At 43.6% G+C, this 23713-nt stretch overlaps 1 protein-coding gene across 2 annotated transcripts in view; it reads right to left on the bottom strand.

Annotated features, from left to right (window-relative positions):
* Positions 1 to 23713, bottom strand: part of APC (APC regulator of WNT signaling pathway) — a 283126-nt gene that overhangs the window by 217522 nt on the left and 41891 nt on the right. For both annotated transcript variants that reach the window (XM_082244064.1, XM_082244063.1), the window contains exon 2: positions 2276 to 2406. The gene's annotated coding sequence lies outside the window, so the exon portion shown is untranslated. The remainder of the gene's footprint in view (positions 1 to 2275; positions 2407 to 23713) is intronic.

The raw sequence follows: 23713 nt of genomic DNA, 5'->3' as shown, positions 1-23713 counted from the left end.
CACAATCATAAGCTGCAGCCATGATTCTGGTGTAACTGCTTGCTCCCGAGGGCGTACAGGCAGATCCAAAGGGCTGGAAGTGGTCGAAGAACAAACTGAACTTGCTCAGCTGAAAATCTTACACTGGCTAAAAGGAGTTCTATGGTGACAGCATATGCTTTAATTTCATAACATTAGCACTGTAATAGCAATACAAACAATAGGTCTTTTTGACAATCCAATAGAAGCCTACTTAAAAAATCTCTTTTATGCTGTGAGTGCTGCTGTCTGCTGGTCATCTCTTCCCACAACCTGGATTCCCTGCATGCTCTGCAGGTTCTGCTCTGCAGTTAACTTTCAAAGTGTAAGGATTACATATCCCATTGTTTTTTTTGCGATCAGTATTTAGTGATCTCTACCGGCTGTCTCTTAGCAGCTCTGTGAAATGTATGACACAGCAGTGCCTATTCATAGGTCTGAAATTTCAAGGAAGTAAACGTGTGAAATTCTTCACAAAGAAAGTTTACAAACTTCATGATTGTTTAGATTGGCCACTTAAGGGCCACCCTATAAAAGATATACAGCTACAGGGCGGACGTTCTGTGCAGACTCATGTATATATTTCATAAATGTTACTGGAAAAGTTGTGGGCATTTTACAATGATAGCACATCTAGGGTGCTACCGGAACCCTGGAACTTGTAAATATATGGTCCCACCCTAGGACACATGCCAAACACAAGTCCCGCCAGGCAATTTCATATGGCCCTTGCACCCAGGGCTTTTTCTTCCAGCCGGAACACGACAGAACTCCATTCCCCTTCACTCCCTGCTTAGCACTGTCACTTGTAAACACAGAAGCATTCTGTATTTACGAGGGTAGCTTTCCTCTCGGTGGCTCTCACAGATCCCTGCCTGCCCTCACGGTGAGGACAAAGGAGATGCAGTGTGGGATGTGGCATCTTGTGGTATGCTGAACTGTGATCCCGATCTGTGCCCGGGTGCACAGATGCCAGCCAATGATCTCCCTGTAAGTGAGAGAGATGGAGCCACTTACACTTCTGGGAGGTAACAGAGCCGGGGCGAGAGTAGGTGAGATGTGATGAAGCTTTTGTGGGGGAGAGACATGAGTTGTGGAGGGAGATGTGTGCAAACATGGTGGATGGGGGAGAGTAGTGCAGGGGTCAGAACCGAAGGAGAGGTGGAAGTGAACTGTGGACAGCCTGTGAAAGAGAGCTAAACCATGCACACTGTGCTTGGCACACCCCTAAACCCTGGAATCTGTATGTAGCACACTTCTCATTCTGCAGTCTGTGCACAACACACCTGAACTCTGCATTCTGTGTATAGGGCAGCCCTGGAACTCACTCTGTACATAGTGCACCCTTTGAACCCTTCACTCGGTACACAGTGCAACCTAGAACTCTGCACTCAATTCATAGCACACTCCTGAACTCTGCACTCAACTCAATTGCAACTTGAGTTCCTGCACCTGCTCTCTGGATGAATATACATAGTCTTTTACAAATGCAACCGGCCATTTGAAGGCAGCCGGAATGCTGATGCAGCCCACAATGAAATGAAGTTTGACAAACTGCCCTAGGAAATCATTGTGGGACTGCACAGGATGCTACATTTACTTCTGCTTGCAATATCTGCCTCATCCCCAAAGCACTTGCAATTAAAGTCCCACGCAATGGGTCACTTTGTCCCTCCATCCCATGCTGCTTTCCACACATTTATTGGCCATTAAAAGCATCCCATCAAAATTATATACCAGTATGGATCCCTGTAGTTTATATCTGGTAACAGCCTTTTTTAAGATTATAAAGATTTTAAGGTGCTTATTCATATGCACAAGCATTTATTCACAAAACAACAAACAATAATAAACTGTTGATTTACCCTCAAAATGACAGCATATCTCTGACATTGAAAAGCAGTTTTTCTTCACGCACTGCACTTTACTTTGTTCTTAAATTACAAGCCGTATAGGACATGCATTATGCCCAAGGCAGGACACAGAAGTCCATTTGGCACTTGTGCCAAGGTGAAAGCAGAGTCCTCCATTATTCTCCATGGCGGTTTCCTTTCCCAAGCCCAGCATATACTGTATGGCCAGGTTGTATGTGAACACTTGAGCACGGAGGAAAAAAAAAAAGACTGTGCCAACACCTGGCAGACCATGTAGTGAAGACTGCTTTGTAACAAGAGAGGCATGCTGCTCTATGATCATTTTTAATGCAAAGGGCAGGGTTCAAATATTCAATATTTACAGTGTAGAAAACTGTACTCACTGGAAGACTCCCTTTTTCGGTCACTCCACAATTTCTGAGCGGAATGTTCATCACAATGCATGTGCTTCAGGCACAGCACTTTCTACCAGCAGCTTCAGATATCTGGAGAGGGCAGGAATGGCTCCATGATCCTGTTACAAAATAGAAAATAAAACCATTACACTATACAAAAAAAAAATATAAAAATGATTTTATATGTATATATAATGTAATTATTTGTAATTATTATTTTTAATCATTTTGATTTCATTGTATTCTTCAACTGTGGAAACATTTAAAGTGATTTTAAACTTTGTTATACCACTTGTAGCTACAGGTAAGCCTATAATAAGGCTTACCTGTAGGTACTGTAAATATCTCCTAAACTTGCACCGTTAAGGAGATATTCAGAGTGCATTCAGCCCATGACGTCATCTGCACATGCGCTCTGAAGGTTTGGCTTACCGTGCTGGACCTTAGAGCCCGTGCCGAAAAAAAGATGGCTCCCGCCTGCATGCGCAGGTGTGACATTTCACAGCGACAGAGCCCACGAACCCGTAAGAAACACAGAGGAAAATGTCAGCCGTCTCAGCGGCGGTGTATGAGATGCATACTAGCTCAACATGCCTTTGTCTTACAGGTTTTTTTTTTTTGTCCTCTTAAACAGTAGAAGACACTTTAAAATATGCAGAAAGACTTCAGTCAGGTGTGCTTATTAGAGTAGCCTTTAGCTTGGTTTGTTCTGCTTCCCTGAACATCCGGTTGGGGAGCACGCAACGAAATTTTAGCATAGAATGTCCCCTGAGCCCCATCCTCAGGACTACGTGTCCCATGAGTCTATATCTCGAGATGATCTTTTTTTGTGACAAATTCTCCTTTAGCCTCCAGAGAATGCTACCGCTTCTGTAGGTACAAGGAGAAGTAGGTGACTGGCTGTTCTACCTGTATGAATCACTGAAAGGAACATGCACGCTGCATGCGATATCACACTATTTCACTCTTAGTTAACCACAAAACCCCTAAAAGTCTTACTAAACCCAGGACCCTGCATTCACTATATTTGGTCTCTAACAGTACACAGAACATGGAAATGCAATTATTTTAGTAAATATAAACTGCAAAATACCTTTTCTCATCAACAGTATAGAGTAGTCTTGTGACTTCTATTACTGACCGGCCGAGCACTGGTTAAAGCTTGTAGGAGGAGTTTTCATTCTCCTCTGACTGTACTATGAGGCTGAGTGACCCCTGACCCTCTGTCTGGACAGTGCTGAATGGCCCTGTGTTGATCAAAAAAAAAAAAAAAAAAGCCTCTCTAGAAAAACACACCAAACAGAGCATGTGCAGAATGACTCCTAGGGCTCTGTGCTATCAGCAGATGGATTGAAGACTGTGGAAGGGGAGGATCAGAGAAGAGGGGATCAACTAGTCTTTTTATACAATGCAGAGGATTAACCCCTTAGGTTCTACAGTGAGTATAAAAAACATATGCTTTACTGCATATACAGACTGATTTTACTGTTGTGGGTTTGTTTTTGTTCTACTAAAACAACAAATACTTACCTGCTCTATGAAATGGTTTTGCACAGGGTAGCCCAGATCCTCCTCTTCTCTGGTCCCTGGCTGGAGCTCCTGGCCCCTCCCTCCTGCTGAGTGCCCCCACAACAAGCAACTTGCTATGGGGGCAACAGAGCTGAGCCGTAGCTCTGTGTATCCATTCAGACACGGAGTCGTGGTTCCGCTCCGCCCCCTCGATCTCCTCATTGGCTGAGTTTGGTTAACAGTAGCGGGAGCCAATGGTGCTGCTGCTGTGTCAGGAGGGAGAGTCCTCCCGGCCGACAAAGGCTCAGGTAAGTATTAGGGGGGCTGCTACACACACAAGGTTTTCTATCTTAATGCATAGAATGCATTACGATAAAAAATCCTTCTGCCTTTACAACCACTTTAAAGTAGTTTGCACTCAAAAGCCACAGATCGCTCTTAGAAAATGAAGGCAATTAGAATTTTGATGTATGTGTAAAAATATATCCCGGAGGATCAGCAAAAACAAGGATTAAATGGGATACAATGCGAACATCGCCTATGTTAAAATAGAAAAAAAGAAAACTTGAATAATTGGTATCTTCCAATATACAAACATGCATCAATGAAAGAGAAACTGAATTTCTATCCCAGCAAGTTCCTTATAATCAGCGAAACAGGTAGTGGAGAACCCAAGGCTACTAAAAACCGTAAACATTGCTGTAACAAAAACTGCATTTATATGACCAGACTTGGCGCAGTTTTTTGATTTCCGGTTTCCAAGTAAAGAAGCTCCACCATGCTGTGTGTAACATATGAGCAATCGAGCACGGTCTGGATGTACGTTTATGTTTCTTGAAGTCAAAAATGCTTAAAATTGACATAAATGACAATGTGTGTTGATATTGCTTGAAGGTTTAAAACGGAGTTCCACTGGTTTTTGTGTTTATTGAAAGTCAGAAGCTACAAAAAGTGTAGCTGCTGACTTTTAACCACGAGCCTACTGAGCTTCCTGCCCAGGCCAATTCTCAGCTTTCATCGCTGTCGCACTTTGAATGACAATTGCGCGGTCATGCAACACTGTACCCAAATTACATTTTTATCACTTTTAAACAAACAGAGCTTTCTTTTGGTGGTATTTAATTACTGGGGTTTTTATTTTTTGCTGAACAAAAAATGATCGAAAATTCTGAAAAAAAAAAAAAAAAAAGTTTTTATAGTTTTGTTATAAATTTGCAATTTGCAAACAGGTAATTTTTATCATATTAAAGAAATTGAACTACCCACCACGTGCCATCATCCAAAATTGAAGAAGAGAAAAAAGGAGATTGTGAAGAATCATGTGTTGGAAAACCAAACCACAACTGACTCTTCACAAAAACATATGACTGGACTTTCTAAGGCACATCATGAAATGAATCATAGCGACTCACAAATTTTTTTTTAAAAATATACTTTTATTAATTACAACAAAAGTAAAAAATAAGGGCAAAAGACACACTGTCCTCATTGAACAATACAGGACATGTAACAAACAACATGGAATCTTTAAAATCGAATAACCTAAGACTATTTTTCACCCATATAGTCCCTAAGGACAAATGGGAAAAATGTGTAGGTTATTAAAGGTTCACAATATTTAGGTACATCATATAATATATAATCATATCTAATCTTTGGGTCTATGCGTTTCGCAGCGTGCTTCTTCAGGACCACATTTTTACATCAGAGATTTCTTGAAATAAACAGAGCATTAGTTAGTATCAACATAATCAAAAAGATAATTTGTACTATTGCCTGTGTGTAGCATTGGGAAAAACACACCTGTATAGGGTGTAACCGATGTCTCCCGGGCGGACAAACCCTACATAGTCAATGCCCTACTATGAGCGCTCAATTTGAACTGAAACAGGTAAGAATTCTGCAACATATACAAAATTAACCCACTTCAACAAACAAGAGTCATTCTAAATAACATTCTATATTTTACATACTCTAGAACAGTGATGGCGAACCTTGGCACCCCAGATGTTTCGTAACTACATTTCCCATTGATGCTCAACCACACTGCAGAGTGGATGAGCATCACGGGAAATGTAGTTCCAAAACATCTGGGGTGCCAAGATTCGCCATCACTGCTCTAGAACCTATTCACCCACTTATCAACTCTGCCTCATATATCCTTCAATTGCGCCCTCTTTGTCCGCCCGGGAGACATCGGTTACATCCTATACAGGTGTGTTTTTTTCCAATGCTACACACAGGCAATAGTACAAATATTATCTTTTTGATTATGTTGATACTAACTAATGCTCTGTTTATTTCAAGAAATCTCTAATGTAAAAATGTGGTCCTGAAGAAGCACGCTGCGAAACGCGTAGACCCAAAGATCAGATATCTATATGATGTACCTAAATATTGTGAACCTTTAATAACCTACACATTTTTCCCATTTGTCCTTAGGGACTATATGGGTAAAAAAATAGTCTTAGGTTATTCGATTTTAAAGATCCCATGTTGTTTGTTACATGTCCTGTATTGTTCAATGAGGACAGTGTGTCTTTTGCCCTCATTTTTTACTTTGGTTGTAATGAATAAAAGTACAAAAATTTGTGAGTCGCTACGATTCATTTCAGGATGTACTTTAGAAAGTCCAGTCATATGTTTTTGTGAAGAGTCAGTTGTGGTTTGGTTTTCCAACACATGATTCTTCACAATCTCCTTTTTTCTCTTCAGGTAATTTTTCTCCTTCATTAATGTGCACTGATGGGCTGCACTGATGGGTACTGATAAGGCGGCACTGATAGGTGGCACTGATAGCTGACACACATGGGCACTAATAGGTGGCACTGATGGGCAGCACTAATTGGCACTGGTGGGCACTGGTGGGCACAGATGCTCCTCTCCTCGGCTTTTTTTTTCTCCTCACGCTGTTAAAAAAAAGCCGGCTGCTGTTAACATCACGTGATCAGCTGTCATTGGCTGACAGCTGATCACGTGGTAAGGGGCCAGGACCGCCCCCTTACTTGGCTCTGTGATCAGCCGAGTCTCATGGTCTCGCTGATCACAGAGCAAACCGCGCGTGCTCTGCACGGAGCGTGCAGGCAGCGGCACCTCATGCACGGGAGGACATACATGGAAGCCCTCCCGGTAATTAAGGTCAACGCTGTAGCCGTCTTTCGGCTACAGCACGGATGGGAAGAGGTTAATTAAACACACACCCACCTCTCCCACGGTCCAGCGCTGTGGACGGCGGGAGCCCCGGTCCTCTCCCTTTTTTTCCCCGCGGCGCCAGCATCACTACTGTGGGCATCCGGCGTTAACCACTTAAGCCCCAGCCCTATTTCGGACACTTTTTGTTTACAAGTTAAAAGCAGTATTTTTTCCTAGAAAACTACTTAGAACCCCCAAACATTATGTATATTTTTTTAGCAAAGACTCTTGAGAATAAAATGTCGGTCATTGCAAAACTTTTTGTCAAGCGGTATTTGCGCAGCGGTCTTTAAAACGCCATTTTTTTGGAAAAAAATTGAAAAATCACATTTCACTGCATTTAAAAAATACTAAACAGTAAAGTTAGCCCATTTTTTTGTATATTGTGAAAGATGATGTCACGCCGAGTAAATAGATACCCAACATGTTACGGTTTAAAATTGCGCCCCCCCGTGGGATGGCGACAAACTACGGTCAATAGAGATCTCAATCTGCGACGCTTTAAATTTATTTAACGGTTACCAGTTTAGAGGTAGAGTGTAGCTCTTTTTTTTTTAATTATTGCGCCCGCTCTGGCGATCGCGGCGATACCTCACATGTGGGGTTTGAACAGTGATTTCATTGGCGGCTCGACTTGCGTATACGGTTTTTTTTGTGCGCGAGCTAACGGTGACGGCGAAATTTTTTTTTTTTCCTATTTTTTATTTTTTTTTAAACTTTATTACAGGTTTTTTAAAAAAAAAAAAAATCTGATCACTTTTATTGCTGTCACAAGCAATGTAAACATCCCTTGTGACAGCAATATGTGTGACAGGTACACTTTATGGAGGGATCGAGGGTCTAAAAGACCCTAAACCCCTCCACTACACTTCCCTGTATGCAAAACGCCGAAAACTGCATTTTTGCATACAGCCGTTTTTTAAATTTGCCGCCTTTTGCAGCACAGTAACCCGGAAGTGACGTCATGGACGCCGCCTCCGGGTTACGTCATCGGAGCCCCGATCGATGACGTTTCCGGCATTCATCGGGACTCCATCCAGCCGGCGGACGTGCCGGCTGGGTGCTCGGGGCTCCCGGTGGGACGGGAGCCCCGGGCAAAGCCACGGAAGGCGGCGGGAGGGGGGGGGGGGGAACGTCCCCTCCCGCTCCCCCGGGTAACGATAGAGCGGCTCCCGAGCCGCATCGGTCGTTACCGGCTTCAAACCACGGTACCGGGATGATGCCTCTAACTAGAGGCATCATCCCGGTATAAACCCGCAAATTGTACCGACGTATCGGTACGTTGATATGCGGTAAGTGGTTAACAGCTTGCGGCTTCACAGCCGGATAGGCACTGCGCGTCATGGGTGGACAGGCAATCTTCTGGGACCCCCGACATGTCCCAGAAGATTGCAGGGAGGGAGTGGGAACTTCCGCTCAGACTGGGTACCTGTCAACTCTAGGTACCCCCCCCCCCCCCCCCACAAAAAATGGCATGTTAAAAGTGGCATGTCAGGGGGTCAGGCGGCCTTAAAGCAGAAGTTCCACTTTTGAGTAGAACTCCACTTTAAGTGCAACCCCCTTTCTCATACTTGAGAGGGAGGACACAAATAAAGAGGTGAATGTATGTAAAATGCAGCACAAAACAAACACCTACAGTGTATGGGGGCCAATCTTTTTTTTTCTATTTTCAAAGCAAACTCTCGGAGAAGGGAAAATATAATGGTTTTTGGTAATTGTTTTAAGTATACAGTGGGGAAAATTATTAGGTCGGTTGCAGGTTTTGTAAGTTTTCTCACTTACACAGAAATGAAGGGCCTATAGTTTTTTATAATAATAGGTGAATTTCAAATATTAGAAACAGAATATCAACCAAAAATCCAGAAATAAACATGATACAAATATGTTATAAATTTACTTGCAGTTCAGTGAGTAAAATAAGTATTTGATCCCCTACCAACAATTATTCTGGCTCCCACAGACTGACTACAGTATGTGTTTATGTGGTACACGGATTAGTCCTGTGAATTTAAGAAGGTGCGCCTAACAACTCGTTATGTGTATAAAAGACACCTGTCCACAGAATCTCTTTCTTCCATTAAAACCTCAGTATCATGGGCAAGACCAAAGAGCTGTCAAAGGACGTCAGGGACAAGATTGTAGACCTGCACAAGGCCGGAGTGGGCTACAAGACCATCAGCAAGAAGCTTGGGGAGAAGGAGGCAACTGTTGGAGCGATCATTTGAAAAAGGAAGAATTACAAAATAACCATCAATCACGCTCGGTCTGGAGCTCCATGCATTATTTTGCCTCATGTGGTAAGGATGATTATAAGAAAAGTGAGGGATCAGTCCAGAACTACACGGGAGGAGCTTGTGAATTATCTCATTGGTAAAATAAAACGCCGCCATGGATTAAAACCCTGCAGCGCCCCCAAGGTCCCAAGGTCCCCCTCCTCAAGAAGGAGGAAGAAAAATGCTGACTATGACCCTAAGAACACCATCTCTACAGTCAAGCACTGAGGTAGAAACATTATGCCTTGGAGCGGTATCTCTACTAAAAGGTATAGACCAGTGATGGCAAACCTTGGCACCCCAGATGTTTTGGGACTACATTTCCCATGATGCTCACCTACACTGCAGAGTACAGGAGCATCATGGGAAATGTAGTTCCAAAACATCTGGGGTGCCAAAGTTTGCCATCACTGGTATAGACTGACTTTGGGGCATTGAGGGCCAATGGTCGGGGCCATGTATTGCAAAATCTTGGATGAGAACCTTCTTCACTTAGCCAGAACACTGAAGATGGGTCATAGAACGGTCTTTCAGCATGACAATGACCCAAAACTTACTGCCAAGGCAACAAAGTAGTGGCTCAAGAAGAAGCACATTAAAGTCATGGAGTAGCCTAGGCAGTCCACAGACCTTAATCCTAAAGAAAATTTATGAAGGGAGCTGAAACTTCGAGAGGCTAAGCGACAGCCCAGAAACCTTAAGGATTTAGAGAAGATCTGTAAAGAAGAGTGGACCAAAATCTATCCTGAGATGTGTGCAAACCTTGTATCTAGTCAGTTAAGTATCAAAGGGGGTTGGTAATCAGTTTCAGCTGCTTTGGTGTTAATGAAATTAACAGGTGCACTAAGTGGGCAACAATGGGACCTCCAAAACGAGATTGGTTTTCAGGTGGCGGTCACTGACATTTTGTTTCCCTACTCATCTTTTTGAACTGTTTTCTACTAGTTTTGCGTTTGGCTAGGGTCAGTGTCACTACTGGTAGCATGAGGCGATACCCGGACCCTATAGAGATTGCACAGGCAGCCCAACTCCTCCAGCATGGCACATCAACACGTGTCATTGCCAGAAGGTTTTCTGTGTCTCAAGAGCATGGAGGAGATTCCAGGAGACAGGCAAGTACTCTAGAGAGCTGGACAGGGCCGTAGAAGGTCCTTAAACCAGCAGCAGGACCGATGTCTCCTCCTTTGTGCAAGAAGGAAAAGGATGAGCACTACCAGAGCCCTGGTAAACGACCTCCAGCAGGCCAGTGATGTGAATGCCTCTGACCAAACAATCAGACTCTATAGGAGGGTGGCCTGAGGGCCCGACATACTCTAGTGGGCCCTCTGCTCACTTGCCCGGCACCGTGGAGCTAAACTGGAATTTGCCATTAAACACCAAAATTGGAATGCATTGATCTGCTGATACCGACCCCAAGGAGCCACCAGTGCGTCTGTGGCGTCGGTCAGAGGATCTCGAGATCTGGCTACGAACCTCTGCCCCTTCTTGTTGAGACGAGAAGCAAACAGATCGACCTTGGGTGTCCCCCACCTGACACACAGGAGATGAAATACCTTTGGGTGTAGGGATCACTCCCCTTGATCCAACACCTGAGGACTCAGGTAATCCGCTTGCTAGTTTTTCACACCTGGGATGTGCACAGCAGAGAGGGCTGGGAGAAACTGTTCCATCCAGGCAAAAATTACAGCCACCTCCCAGGCCACAGCCGTGGCATTGTCTGACTGAATCAGAATCGGACAATCTTGCAGACGAGTCGTCCAATGGCTCAGACAAAGCTTCATTGCTCTGAGCTTCAAAACATTTATTGGTAGTTTGGACTCTTTTACTGTCCAGGTTCCTTGGGCACAGAACCTCCCCAGCATCCCACCCTGCCCCAGCTCGACAGGCTGGTGTCCGTGGTTACCACTGTCCAAAACAAAGGGAGGAAGGACTTGCCACCAGGCATAGTGCTGGAGAATGAAGCCACCATAACAGCGCAGCTCTGGTGTTGCGGCTCAACCGAATCAAAATTGTCTAAAGACTTTGGATCCTTGTTCCATATGACCAGAATCTCTCGTTGCAAAGGTCTGGTATGGAACTGAGCAAACGGAACCACCTCGAAGGCTGACCCAAGGCCCGCATGCAAGTTCCCAGAGAGGACAAATTATTTGCCAGCAACGACCGGATCGCCCCCCCTGCAACTGTTGCAGCTTGTCGGGGGAATAAAGACCCTCACCCAGGCTGAATCCAGAGTCAGGCCCAGATAATCCAGTCTCAAGGAAGGTATCAGGGCGGAATTCTTGAAATTGATGGTCCACCCGTACTCCTGCAGGGAGCTGACAGTGATCATCAGGTCGCCCATCAGGGCTGAAGGAGAGCCTGCTCTCAATAAAAGATCATCCAGATACCCCAGTACCGCAATCCCCCATCGGCGCAACAATGCCAACACCAGGGCCAGTACTTTGGTAAACACCCTGGGAACGGAGGCGAGACCAAAAGGTAACACCACAAATTGATAATGTTCCTCTGCTACGGCAAAGCGTAGAAACCGCTGCTGACCCGCGTAGATAGGGATGTGTAGATATGTGTCCTTGATATCTATGGAGACCAAAAAGTTTCCCTGGTGTAGAGACACCACTACTGTTCGAATGGATTCCATGCGAAACCTCTGTACCCGCACAAAGCGGTTCAGAGCCTTGAGATCCAGAATTGGATGCACTTTGCCCTCTTTTCTGGGTATAGTAAACAGGTTTGAATAAAACCATTGAAAGCGTTCTTGAGAAGGAACTGGTACAATCACCCCTTGGGACAGCAGCTCTTGTACCGCCTCCCGTAGATCCCTTAACCGTCTGGAGAGAGGCGCAGGTTGGACGGGAAGAATCTGTCCAACAGACGAGACCGGAATTAGATCTTGTACCCTGATCGTATCAGTTCGTGAACCCATCTGTCCTGAACCAAGGAAGTCCAAGGTTCCGGAAAGAAGCAAAGACCTCCTCCCACCCCAGAAGCGGCTGAGGGCTCAGGAAACTGCCAGCATGATCTTGTGAAAGTAAAAATGTCATAGATAGACTTTTTAAGTTACATGCCGTTTGCCTGTCCTGCATTGTTGACTACAAGAAAATGGCCGCCCCATGTATTCCTATGGGGAACTAACAAAAAATGGCTGCCCATGCAATTCAATAGGAAAAGAAAAAGCATGAATCTACAGCAAAATGGCGGCCCCCACGGCGCACCATGCGGTCTCCCGGACCCTGAACGGGTCCCAGACAAGAGGCATCAGAGGGGCACTAGGAAGAACCCTACCAGCACAAGGTTACCGCGGCCGCAATTTTTCCGCCCCCCCCCCCCCCCCCAGAGGTAGGACCTACTATGGGTAGGGGAAAGGTGGAGGGGTAGGCCTAACATCCCAGAGGCAAGGAAAACTGAGGGAGCCCCGAAGGAAGGGGGCACGCATCCACCCGGAGACTGCCAGAGGATTGGGGGGGACAGTATTAATCACCATATCACAGTACCAGGTGGGCGCAACTCCACACAGGCCACCTCCCACTCGGGATGGGGGTGCTGCCAGCCAGGGGGAATGCTGTGACTCAGGACGTTCCAAGTCAATAGCATCCCAGCGAGACTTGTCCACTCGCAGGCTGGTCCCCATCCATCGGGACTACAACCAGTGCTCACATATCTAGAATAGCCAGTCCAAACCCACAGCTGGCTGTTGCTTGTAGTTCTCCAGGAACTCTAACTAGAGAAAATAAAAATGCACAGTATAATAATTTTTCTTAATATTAGCCAAGACCGAAGTCCCAGCAGGGAACTAGGTCCTATTCCTAAATTAGGCAGAAACAAACTGGCTGCTGTAGCAGAGTGTGTGGGGTTATGCCTGCATGGACAGCCCTCATAGGCGTGGTAAGCTTTTTCCTGCCTAGTGCCTATTTCTGAGATATGGAGCTGCATCTGTCAATGAACGATAGAGAAAAAATGGTTTCCTCTCAGGATTCTTCTCCCGTTCTAATTTGATTGTATCAAGAAGTGAGCTGTGCACAGCAAAAACCTTGGCCGCCTTCTTATGCATTACTTTATACATAAGATCATGTTTTGACAATTGCACCTTCTCCTTTTCAATTTCAATTGTGACATAGATAGCTTTTAACAAATCATCAACATCTTCTAGTGATAACTTGTACCTAGAGCCCCTGGCAGATTCCCTATCCTTTGTCTCTTCCCCCCATCCTTTAATGTCAACAGTCTGGGTGCAGGTACACATTAAAATGTATTTCCAGCCCAGGCTATTTTGAGAACAGTCTCTGTTGTAAATTTTCCCTCATTTCCTGTCTTGGTGGCAATGTTGCCAGCTGTATAAGAGGAAAGAGGAAATCTGCCAAATGAGCCCCATAATGTAGTAAAAAAACTTGAAGTTTTAATCCTTCTCTATACAAAAAAAAACAAAAAAGGGTTTTGACTGGAATACATTTGAACGCCAAACTCCATGAACATTCAATTTCATACTATTTGAAGTACTTCAGTTTCATAGCCCTTTATATGTCCCTTGCCATTATAAAAATCCTTAAAGTGATTGTAAATGATCACCTTGTAAAACAACCTATTGCATGTAAAAAGAGAAATGAAAGGCATAGCATTTTTGAAAAACATTTTAAATACCCTTTATCCCTTTTGTGTAAGTGATCACATTGCCACTGTTCTCAGCTGCATAAGAGTTGGGGTGAAGAAATATCACACTGATAGATATTCCTGGAGAAAATCTGTGCGGGGGAGGTCAGGACAAGTCTGATCAATGAAGGAGAGCAGGCCGAGTTTACAGCACAGGTAGAGAACTGAGCATGGTGTGTTCTCCTGCTTAGTTTGGTCAGTTTTTGATAGGAAAGCAGGGGGACTGATAGGAACATGAGGGATTTCACGCAAAGGAAGTAATACAAAGAGAGCAGGATATCTTTACTTCATGCATACAGTGCCTTGAGAAAGTATTCATACTCCTGGAAATTTTCCGCATTTTGTTATGTTACAACCAAAAACGTAAATGTGTTTTATTGGGATTTTATGTGATAGACCAATGCAAAGTGGCTCATAATAATGAAGAAAAAGGAAAATGATAAATGGTTTTCAAAATGTTTTACAAATACTGTATATGAAAAGTGTGGCGTGCATTTGTATTCAGTCCCCCTGAGACAATACTTTCTAGAACCACCTTTTGCTGCAATTACAGCAGCAAGTCTTTTTGTGTATGTCTTTACCAGCTTTGGACATCTAGAGAGTGACATTTTTGCCCATTCTTCTTTGCAAAATAGCTCAAGCTCTGTCAGATTGGATGGAGAGCATCTGTGAACAACAATTTTCAAGTCTTGCCACAGATTCTCAATTGGATTTAGGTCTGAATTTTGACTGGGCCATTCTAACACATGAAAATGCTTTGATCTAAACCATTCCATTGTATGTTTAGGGTCATTGTCCTACTGGAAGGTGAACCTCTGCCCCAGTCTCAAGACTTTTGCAGACTAAAGCCTCGTACACACGCAACGAATTTCCGCCAACCGGTCGTCCGTCTTTTGTCCAGAGTGGTGTCTGTTGGTTGGAATGTGCTCTAGACTGCACACGAATTTTCCCGTACGACAGAATTTTACTTCAGAAGTGATGTCATGTGTTGAGGTGCTTTGTATGTGTTCTTTCTCTCTGAGCATGCCTAGTTTTGCTCATAAGATTTTTCCCCATCGAAATCTGTACTAATGAGACGAAAATCAGACGTGTTTTGACGGAGGACAAACATTTTAATGCCTGCACACCAGGATTTTGTCAGCCGAAAAGTCTGAGTCGGCTGTTGAAAGCACCAAACTAACAAGCCGAAAATCGGCAGATCGGTCGTCGGACGAAATTTCCCGGCCGAATTTCTTATCGTGTGTACCGAGGCTTTACAGATATACTTCTAAGGTTACTCTGTATTTGGCTCCATCCATCTTCCCATCAACTCTGACCATCTTCCCTGTCCCTGCTGAAGAAAAGCATCCCCACAACATGATGCTGCCACCACGTTTCACTGTGGGGATGGTGTGTTCAGGGTGATGTGCAGTGTTAGTTTTCTGCCTCACATAGCCTTTTGCTTTTAGGCCAAAAAGGTAAATTTTGGCGTCATCTGACCAGAGCACCTTCTTCCACATGGCTTCTCGCAAACTACAAATAGGACTTCTTAAGGCTGTCTTTTTGCCACTCTACCATAAAGGCCAGATTTGTGGAGTGCACGACTAATAGTTGTCCTGTGGACAGATTCTTCCACCTGAGCTGTGGATCTCTGTAGTTCCACCAGAGTTCCCATGGGCCTCTTAGCTGCTTCTCTGATTAATGCTCTCCTTGCCCAGCCTGTCAGTTTAGGTGGATGTTTGCAGTTGTGCCACACTCTTTCAAATTTTTAATGATGGATTGAACAGTGCTCCATGAGATGTTCAAAGCTTGGGATACTTTTTTTTTTTACCCTAATCCTGCTTTAACCACTTAAGGACCACCCCATGTACATTTACTGCGGCAGGGCGGCCACGTACATTTACTGCGGCAGGGCGGCCCTTAAGCGCAAAATCATGTGCAAAATCATGTATCTGTACATAATTTTGCAAAAGAGCTCTAGGGGGCATGCGTGCACGCCGCTGGAGCCGGGCTCCCTCTGTAACTGCACAGCGGAAGCCAATCAGCGGGTCCGGCGGATGGCTGCCGGCCAAACGCGATTGTTTAGGAGAATGACATACAGGAAGAGAGAGCTCTTGTGTTCCTACTAACAAGGAACATGGATCTCTCTTTTCTTGCAGTCAGTCCATTTCTCCTACAGTTAGAAAGCACTCCCTTGGAGCACACCTAACCCCTTGATCACTCCTGATGTTAACCCCTTCCCTGCCACTGTCATTTATACAGTAACAGTGCATATTGTTAGCATTGATCACTATATTGGTGTCACTGGTCCCCAAAAAGTGTCAGATTTTTCGGCCGCAGTCCCGCTAAAAATTTCTGATTGCCGCCATTACTAATAGAAATAATAAGAAAAAAAGTGCATAAATCTATCCCCTAGTTTGTAAATGCTATAACTTTTATCCATCAGTATATGTTTTTTGGGATATTTCTTTTCACCTAAAATATGTAGCGGGATACAAATTGGTCTAAACTGATAAATTTCATTTTTTAATTTTTTTTTACTGGATATGTTTTACAGCAGAAAGTAAAGAATGTTGTTTTTTTTCTTTCAAAATTGTTGCTCTTTTTTTGTTTATAGCGCAAAAAATAAACTGAAGAGGTGACCAAATACCACCAAAAGAAAGCTGTATTTGCGGAAAAAGTAGGCCATCAATTTTATTTGTGTACGTAGCACAACCGCGCAATATAAAGCAACGCAGTGCTGTATCGCAAAAAATGGCCTGGTCATTAAGGAGGTAAAACCTTCCAGAGCTGAAGTGGTTAAACTTCTCCACAACTTTATCCCTGACCTGTTTGGTGTGTTCCTTGGACTTTATGATGCTGTTTCTTCACTAAGGCTGGCCATATATGTTCAATTTTCTTGTACAATTTTCTGTTAGATTTACCAAAAACCATATAATATGGAGGTCAAAACTAAACAACACTTTCAAATGTATCCAATTAGGCAGGTCTATGTACTACATAGTTGAAGGTAAATTTAAAGAAAATTGTACAGAAAATTGTATAATGTATGGCCAGCCCAAGATTCTCTAAAAAAAACTTCTGAGAGCTTTACAGAACAGGTGTATTTATACTGAAATTAAATTACACAAAGGTGGACTCTATTTACTAATTTGATTACTTCTAAAGGCAATTGATTTCACTAGATATTAGTTAGGGGTATCAGAGTAAGGCCCCTTTCACACTGTCCGCTCCGCCAGCAGACTCAGTTTTTCTCAGCGAGGGATCGATCCCCCGCTGAGCAGGCGGAGGACAGCTCTGTCTTCGCTCTGTGTGCGGAGATGGAGCTGTCAAGTCCCCGCTGTCCTCTATAGGGGAATCGGATGAGAACAGACTGCCTGTCCGTTCTCATCCGATCCACCAGACGGATGGAAAATGGAGTTTCCGTCGGTCCGGATTTGACGGACAGGATCGGATGTCAGCGGACATGTCTCCTCTGACATCCGCTGCCCCATAGAGATGCATGGGGCATCCGTTCAGATCCGCCTAAAAAACTGACAGGCAGATCTGAACTGTCCGCAAGTGTGAAAGGGGCCTTAAGGGGGCTGAATACATATGCATGCCCCACTTTTCAGATATTTATTTGTAAAAAATCTTGAAAACCATTTATCATTTTCCTTCGACTTCACAATTATGTGCTACTTTATGTTGGTCTATCACATAAAATCCCATTAACCACTTAAGCCCCAGCCCTATTTCGGACACTTTTTGTTTACAAGTTAAAAGCAGTATTTTTTCCTAGAAAACTACTTAGAACCCCCAAACATTATATATATTTTTTTAGCAAAGACTCTGGAGAATAAAACGTCGGTCATTGCAAAATTTTTTGTCACGCAGTATTTGCACAGCGGTCTTTAAAACCCCATTTTTTTGGAAAAAATTTGAAAAATCACATTTCACTGCATTTAAAAAATACTAAACAGTAAAGTTAGCCCATTTTTTTTGTATATTGTGAAAGATGATGTCACGCCGAGTAAATAGATACCCAACATGTTACGGTTTAAAATTGCGCCTCCCCGTGGGATGGCGACAAACTACGGTCAATAGAGATCTCAATCGGCGATGATTTAAATTTATTTAACGGTTACCAGTTTAGAGTTAGAGTGTAGCTCTTTTTTTTAAATTATTGCCCACGCTCTGGCGATCGCGGCGATACCTCACATGTGTGGTTTAAACAGCGATTTCATTCGCGGCTCGACTTGCGTATACATTTTTTTTTGTGCGCGAGCCAACGGTGACGGGGGTGACTAAATTTTTTTTTTCCTATTTATTTTTTCTTTTTTTTAACTTTATTACAGGTTTTTAAAAAAAAAAAAAAAAAATCTGATCACTTTTATTGCTGTCACAAGCAATGTAAACATCCCTTGTGACACCAATATATAGTGACAGGTACACTTTGGAGGGATCGAGGGTCTAAAAGACCATAGACCCCTCCACTACACTTCAATGTATGCAAAATGCCGAAAATGGCGTTTTTGCATTCAGCCGTTTTTCAAATTTGCCGCCTTTTGCAGCAGAGTAACCCGGAAGTGACGTCATGGACGCCGCCTCCGGGTTACGTCATCGGAGACCCGATCGATGCCGTTTCCGGCATTCATCGGGACTCCATCCAGCCGGCGGACGTGCCGGCTGGGTGCTCGGGGCTCCCGCTGGGACGGGAGCCCCGAGCAAAGCCATGGAAGGCGGCGGGAGGGGGGGGGGAACATCCCCTCCCGCTCACCCGGGTAACAATCGAGCGGCTCCCGAGCCGCATCGGTCGTTACCGACGGAAAGCCGACCGTCGGCTTCAAACCACGGTACCGGGATGATGCCTCTAGCTAGAGGCAGCATCCCGGTATAACCCCGCAAAGTTACCCGACGTATGGGTACGTCAGTATGCGGTAAGTGGTTAAAATAAGTTTCTGTTTTTGGTTGCAACATGACAAAATGTGGAAAATTTCAAGGGTTAAAATACTTTTTCAAGGCGCTGCATTAAATGGTACAGCAGACATATATCAGGAATATGGATTGTTGGGTTTACATACTATTTAACTAGCTGAGAAGTAAAAACCACCCACTAGGTCTCCTTAGATGCTATAGCTACTGCTAAACTTCAGGGTCCCCATCACATCAAAGAGAGACATAACTATGACACACACCGCTTCAAGTACTCTGCCTCCGCCCCCTATGTGCTTAACCATTCATGAAGCACAGCCTGTGAGGACACTGCAGCCAATCAAAATACAAAGGGCAGAGCCAAACACCTGAACTGAGGTCTGCCAAACACCTCTCTGATGTGCTGGGAAGTCAGAAACACAGCAGGCAGAAAGGTCTTCATAACAAAGGGCTATGAGGAACTTTGAATGGTTGAAGGGGATCATTTTTAGAGTGGGGCTTCAAGACAATTTCTTTCACTAAAAGATAGCTAAAAATATAAAACGTATTTAATAAAAACTGAGAAATTTACACTGACCTCAGAGAAACACAAAATACAAAAGTGGACATAGACCCTACAAAGAAGAGGTGACATGATGTGCAAAGGATCCAATTCTTTCTTGTGTTCCAAAACAGGTCACCAGTTTGGATACGACTGTAGGCTGGTTTGTTCTTTTTCAGAGCCAAGTGAAAACCTTTAAATCTCGTCCTTTAATATAAACCGGTACAGGCGGATTCAGCTCTAAAGAAAAACATCAATGTACAGGGATACTTTTTCATGCAAATGACAAATAGCACAAGCTGATTAGTCGATGGAGAACAGAAGGGGCTTTTTCCCCCCTTCATTTCTTTCTTTTCACTTACTGGCACTGGTAACTCACTTGGAAGAAGGTTTTATGAACCCCGTCCAGTTCTCAAGGTTCTAACAATGCAGTATGACCATTTAATTAGCAGGCTGTCACTTAAGCTACCAGCAAAAGCTTTCTCTGAAACAACAATACACAAACTGATTACACAAGTAACAAGATTGCTATCAAAGAAAGCAAATGTTATTTTCAATAGATAAAGGTATTAATTCCTAAATATTGTCATTATAGATTATCCCTTTTTAGTATCTACTGTTTATGACCATATGTTCGACACCATATAACCTCCACAACAGCAATACTGAGAGAACCTAAGCCACCGCAATACCAAAGGAGCTCAACAGAAATGATAAAAAACAAAGACAGAAGCCCTACCACCCATTCACAGACTCTGTGCATCAATGATGAAAAGAGAACTCGGTAAAAGGAAATCTGGCCTGTACAGTATACCGCTATTTTCTGATAAAAAGGGTAGAAGAAGAAGAAGGGTAGAACTTGCCCTCACTGAAACTCCAGAGCCATGTACTGAATTTCATGCTCTAGAGTTGTGCTGTCCTCTGTCCATAATTGCCAATCAAGTTTTTCTGAGGATCACGGTCGGCACTTTATAATATTCGTAACAGTTAGAGATAAAGAGGAGTCTTCTTTTTGTTTTATACAGCAAATGCTCCGATATAAAAGAAATTCCATCAGATAATTAAACACCAAGGCAAGAGATCCTAGGCAGTCCTTTAACCTGCAGTTTAGTAGTAAAAAAAAACGAGAAAAAAAAAAAAAACTCCTAACCTACCAGTGAAGGTCTACTTCACAGAACACAATAAAGAACATGAAACTAAGATGGTTCGAATCCCAGCGGGTCGAGCAGGAAACCAGCTAAGATTCAAACCATGTATGGGCAAGGCTGACTGTACCAAGTTGATTCACAAACTTGGGTGCAACCAGCCTGCTGGATTTTCCATGCGATTATCGATAGTGGGTGGTATAGCCGCTAGCAATAATTACTGTCTTCTCCAGGTGGGGGGGGAGAACACTGTCTCAGTAGGACGGATATCCCTGTCAACACTGTCTGTGGTGATAGGGGAATCGAGAGAATTTCTTTCCTGGTGGTTGCAGGAAATACATTTGCACTGGGTATGGACAGCTCAAAGCAGCAACATGGGTGTTTAAAGTGCTAGGTCAAAGCCATGTTTATGTTTATATCTAAAGTAGCCCGTTAGAGCCGGTTCACACTGCTGCGACCTCCAAGTCGCCTCATAAGGGGCGACTTGTTAGCGCGACTTTGCGCGTATTCAGCGCAACTTGTATGATAGACAACTTTGTATTTGGCCAATCAGAATATGATGGTTCTGGGTCATGCTCAATCACACAAAAAAAGTTCTTAAAAATTGTCGTTTGTGATAGAGAGCCAATTACTGAAAAAAAAAGATTTCTTTGGATTTAGTGTCTGGGGGGTCTAAAAAGTGTACCTGTGAAGTTTCAGCTCTGTAGCATGTCCAGAACCAGAAAAAAAGATCTTTTTTTCTTATAATTATTAATAGAGCAGGGTAGTGGCTTCTCTCCACCTGGGCATTTTTCTTGCAGGCAGGCATGACTTTTTTTGGATTTTGTGTCTGGGGGGTCTAAAAAGTGTACCTGTGAAGTTTCAGCTCTGTAGCATGTCCAGAACCAGAAAAAAAGATCTTTTTTTCTTATAGTTATTAATAGAGCAGGGTAGTGGCTCCTCTCCACCTGGGCGTTTTTGTTGCAGGCATTTATCGGGCATTTTTTGGGCGTCTTTGGAGGCAGGCAAACAGGGACACCTCTGCTGTCAGGATACACGGATAAGTGCTGCAGGCACTGATTGAATAAACTTTTCCAACATTCCTGTTCTAATGACCAACTTCTGTTGTGCAGGAACTGCCATAGAGATGGATCAAAATTCAAACTGCCACCTACTGAATCGGACAAATTTTGTTCTATCTGTAGGACTATTAGAAATGTTTCATTCAATCAGCGGCTGCAGCATTGTTCAGTGTATTCTGACAGCGGAGTCCATCCACCTCGCTTGTGTGGATGGGGGGAATCCATTCAGTATTTTCAATCAGCCTTCTGGGCTGTCAACATTTGGAAAGGGTAGTGTTAGATGGAGTAGTAGATTTTAATAGACACACATGACTAACAAATTAAAGTGGTAGTAAAGTCAAAGTTTTTTTTAATCTTAACCCCTTGGAGCGTAAGCCGTTTTCTGACATATGTTGCTTACAAGTTAAAATCAGTATTTTATGCTAGAAAATTACTTAGAACCGCCAAACATATATATTTTTTTAACAGAGGCCCTAGAGAATAAAATGGTGATGATTGCAATATTTTATGTCACACGGTATTTGGCCAGCGGTCTTTCAAATGCAAATTTTTTGGGAAAAAATGCACTTTCATGAATAAAAAAAAATTAAAGAAATACCCAGTAAAATTACCCAAATATTTTTTTATAATGTGAAAGAGGATGTTATGCCGAGTAAATAGATACCTAACATGTCATGCTTTAATTGTGAAATGGTGACAAACTACAGTACTTAAAAATCTCCATAGACGCTGGATATTTAATGGTTACCTGTTTAGAGTTACAGAGGAAGTCTTGTTCTAGAATTATTGCGCTCACTTGAACAATGCAAAACCTCATGTGTAGTTTGAAAACCATTTACATATGCTGCCGAGACTTGCGTATGCGTTCGCTTCTGCGTGCAAGCACGGAGAGACGAGGCACATTCAATTTTTTTCCCTAATTTTATTTCTTTTTTTTTTTTTAATTTTTACGTTATCCTTTTACAAAATTTTTTTTGATCACTTCTATTGACCTTCTGACAGTAATAGGCAGTGACAGGTTGTCTTTATGGAGAGATCTGGGGTCTAACACACCCAAAATCCCTCCATTGCACTTAAGCCTTCAAAAATACCAAGTTTAGCTGTTTTAAATGCCGTCATTTTTAAATCTGGCGTCTTTAAGGCTGCAGTACCCGGAAGTGATGTCATGACATCGCTTTTGGGTTTTTACATCGGAGACCCGATCAGAGCCGAATTCGGCTTTGTTCGGGTCTTCGGCCAGCCAACAGACATGCCAGCTGGTTGCTCGGGTCCCCCAGCGAGAGGGGGGGGGGGGGGCACTCAGCCGCGTCGGTTGTCATTACAAGAAAGCTGACCATTGGCTCTAAAACAACGGTATGGAGGTGGTGCCTCTAGCTGCAGGCATCACCCTGGTACAAACTCCTGAAGCCGAGGCCGCATATTTGCGTTGCGTCGGCTCAAAGGGGTTAATGCATTCTATGCATAGGATAATAAGCCTGTGTACAGCAGCCCCCCTCAGCCCTCTGATATTTACAAGAGCCCCCTCTTGATCCAGCGATGTCCACGAATGCCTCGGCAGTCCGGGATTCTCCCTCCCGATTGGCAGAGACACAACAGCGGCACCATTGGCTCCCTCTGCTTTCAATCAAACTCAGTTAGCCAATGAGGAGAGAGGGGAGGGAAGGGCCAAACCGCAGCTCCATGTCTGAATAGATACACGGAGCTGCGGCTTGGTTTGGGTGCCCCCATAGCAAGCTGCTTGCGTTGGGGGACTCAACAGGAGGGAGGGGCCAGGGACCCGAGAAGGAGGATCAGAGCTGCCCTGTGCAAAACCACCACACAGAGAAGGCAAGTATTTGTGATTTAAATAGAACAAAAAAACAAGACTTTACAATCACTTTAAAGCCAAACTACAGTTAACAGAACTAAAGCTTTCTTTTTTTTTTTTTTTTGACGTGGAGATGGATTAGAACATGTCAGGTAATTTATTATAAAACAGGTGTGTATTATCCCACCCTCCCTAACCTGATGTGTCCCTCCCTTCTACCCTGTGTCTCATGACTGCAACCAAAATAATTGTGTTCCCACAACTGCAAACTAAATAGAACCACAAATGTTGGCTGCGCCTGTCCGTGTGCAATCCAATTTTAAACCAAAATCTTACTTTCAAACAACAAAACTGCCATCAT

This window comes from Pelophylax lessonae, assembly GCF_965119305.1.
Source record: "Pelophylax lessonae genome assembly, chromosome: 1".
NCBI classification, from domain to species: Eukaryota; Metazoa; Chordata; class Amphibia; order Anura; family Ranidae; genus Pelophylax; species Pelophylax lessonae.
The sequence above is the reverse complement of the archived record's forward strand: the minus strand, read 5'-3'. Positions and strand labels throughout refer to the sequence as shown.